The following is a 3409-nucleotide window of genomic DNA, read 5'->3' on the forward strand; positions in this document are numbered from 1 at the left end:
TGTAGCCACTTTGCCTCCACTTTGCAAATCCTTGGCTTATAGCATGGGGCTGGCTTCCCCAAGAAGCCCTGGAGCATTGCTAGTTGGGGTGCCTGCCCTTTTCTGTCCCCTCTCTCCTTGCTGATTTTTGCTTGCATCCAGCAGCAGCTCAGTTGACCCACAAACCAGCATGGCATGAGCATCTTTGCCCATCTCCACCCAACCTCCCACTTGTTTTGCTGATGGCTTGTTTTGGATGCCAAGGAAGGGAACTCCCTATCTTCCACTCCCTGCCCTCCTTTTGCTTCCCTTGGGTTCTTTGACACATTTCCCAAGCTCTCTTTGTGGCACTTATTTGATCTCCCCGCTTTTCAGACTGAGAATTTGCCAACTTGGGCAAATCAGTGGTTTTGTTGCCCCAGGTCTATGCAGGGCAGAAGTCAGGTGCTTCCCCTCCACCCACAAGCTAAGTTGAAACACTGACATCAGAGTTTTGAGAACCCTGGTATATAGGCCAAGGGTGTTGTGGCAGAGGCTTGTAGAAATTAATGGGAGCTGTAAACATAAGTAATGACTTAATTGTCCCATTGATTTCAACAGGGACTGAAGCTGCAATCCTTACTCCGCTTGCCTGGGAGCAAACGCCAAACTGTACTTATTTTGAATAGACATGATTAGCATTATGCTGTAAATTCAGCTAACTTTAACAATACAGCACTGCCCATTCTTACTCAGAAGTAAATCCCATTGAATTTGATATGCTCTCAGGAGTTAGGATTGCGGCATGATTCAGGATCTAGCCCATTGTCAAGAAATAGTTGGGACTCCTGTTGGGACTCTTAGAACTGAAAACCAGCAAATAAAGCAAATTGTAGCGACAGGCATGTCTCCTGCTTTTCACATAGTAGGGTGGTGTTCAGAAAGCACTAGGACCCTCGCCTTTTGACTGACAGTGCAATGCTGGGCATGTCTACTCAGAGGTGAACGCCATTGAGGCTTGCTCTGCATCATATTGCAGCCTGAGGTAGCTACATCAGGTGCAGTTTCCCAGAAAGTTCTTTTGCATGAACGGGAGCTGTGCAAAAGCATGGAATGAGTTCTGGCTTGCAAACTTCTGCAAAGAAAAGAGCAGCTGTACACACGAGCCATTTGATGTATAATGTTGGTGAACAATATTGCACTGTGTTTGGGAATCTTTGCCAGTTCTGGTGGTGGTTCAATTTGTGGCTGCAAGACTTCATGTTTGTTAAAATAAACATGTGTTTGGATGCCATGAATGATACATTATTTTATGTTCCTATGGAAAAATACTTCCTTTTCTCTTGAAGATGTTGAATACATTTAAATGTGATGTTTTAGAGGGCAGTAAAGCTGTTTCAAGAACATAGTTTGGTACATCCCATGGGATGAATGTGTAAACTTTTATAAAACAGTTGTGTACGAAGGATTAGTGTCGCTTTTAACCACCTGTTTCCCTTTTTTTAATGGCATACTGTGTATGTTGTAAATAGAACTAGTTATAAAACAACATATCTGTTTCAAAGTTTATATTTAAGGCTCTTTGTATACAAAATATATTTGTATTAATTTCTTCCACTCCTGATTCCAATAGGACTGGATTAAAGATTTGAAGGTATAAATTCATGTGTTCTTGTGTGCATTTATTCTGTCATTTCTTAGTGTGTGTACCCATTTCTTAGCCTGTGTAAAAACAGTTGCATTCCTGTAGATATTTTGCTCCATCACCCTTTTTGTGGTCGGTTACTCTTGTCAATTTCAAAGCAACTGGGAGGACCATCAATAAAGGAAATCTCACCTTTTCCGGTGGGCAGTGTTGTGGCTGGTCATCCGACCCCTGCAGTGATCCAGTGGGGGGCAGAGATTGACACCCCCTTATGCTATCTGCCTGCTGCATCCCTGGTGCTGGGCTTGGCCACGCCCAGCGGTGGCCACACTGTCCAATCAGTGCTGGTAGGGGGCGTGGCCACAGAAAATTTAACCGTGGCGTAGCCAGGGGGCCCTCCTCTCTTGCCCTTTGCCGAATCTCCCAACCCACCCGCCCTCTTTTTATGCTTTGCTATGACACAACCTTGCTATGCACAAATGTTTGCCGCCATATTGTTGGGTAGGATTTTTTTCCACTTGGCAAACTGGCACCAGCCATTTGGTTTTTGCCTACCTTGTAGCAATCATCACAACTTGGTGAGGTTAGGCATTGGGTCGGCCTTTGGATGGAGGAGAGGTTGTAGCCTCCGCTGGCGGGTCCTCATTAATGGTATCCTGTTAAAGGGATCTGGGGGTGTGGATTCTGCCTGATGCCCGGACATGGGCTACGGCCATGCCATGCCACAAACCCAACAGGGTGCCCCTATTTGATGTAACTTATAGGGCTCCCCCTATTGGTGGTTTATTCTTAGTTGGACTCCCTGCAGATGGGCGGGAATCGAGATATAGCCTGGCTTCACCCAATGCCTAAGCCAAACAGCTCACATCTGTAACCAATAAAGCTGTGGCCTATTTGAACTCATGAACCTAAATCCTCACGTCCATGTGTTTATTACCCACCAGGGAACTGCAGGTCACGGGGCCTTGGTACGCAATTCATTCTTAGAGTTTCTTATAATGAGAGAGACTCAGCTGAGAACCTGACCTCTGCTGGTTAACTTCAATAGGTCCTCCTAAGTCAGAGATGGAGAACCTGTTGCTCTCCAAGTCTTGCTGGTCTCCAGCTATCATCATCCCTGGCCATTGGATAGATACATGCAAGGTGTGCCAGACTCCCAACTGTGCTCTGTATACAATTTCTTAGGGAATTCCGAACGCCAGCCACTTTCGCTTTCCGGCACCCAAGACACAAAGCAGCACTTCAACTCTGTTTTCCCCTTTAGAAACGAGCTGGGCCCGTCTGCTTCTGCGCAGATCAAAGCAGTGGAAAAGGGCACCAAAACTGTGGCAAAGGAAGGACCAGGTTTTGATTAAATTGGCCAAATGTGGGGAAGGGGAGACTTGCAAAAGATAAACGTTCTGTATGTGTAGACCCTGAGTATCTTCTAGAACAAGGAAGGGAGAATGGGAGCAGGGTGTTCATGATGTCATGCAAAGGCCCCTTAAAAAGTAAATGAACATATTCCACAGCCCATGCTCATTGCAGAAGCAGCCCTGACTGAAGCTGAGCTGTGTGTATGTGTGTGTAAGAAAGCCTGGTGCTTATGATTCAAGATGCAGCCAGATCTCTCCCACCTCTCTCTCTGATGATCAGCTGCTTCTGACAATACCAAGGTTGGCACAGTCTGCACTGCACTCGGTGACTTGGTGTTCTCTGTTTCCCTGGAGCACTTGGCCTCCAGATTTTTCTCATGGAAAAACTGCTTCTTCACTAAAAGAGCACAGGCTTTTCCTTAATGGGTCATTGAGGTTTGTGAGAATTTTG

The sequence above is a fragment of the Podarcis raffonei genome, chromosome 12, assembly GCF_027172205.1.
Source record: "Podarcis raffonei isolate rPodRaf1 chromosome 12, rPodRaf1.pri, whole genome shotgun sequence".
Taxonomy (NCBI): Eukaryota; Metazoa; Chordata; class Lepidosauria; order Squamata; family Lacertidae; genus Podarcis; species Podarcis raffonei.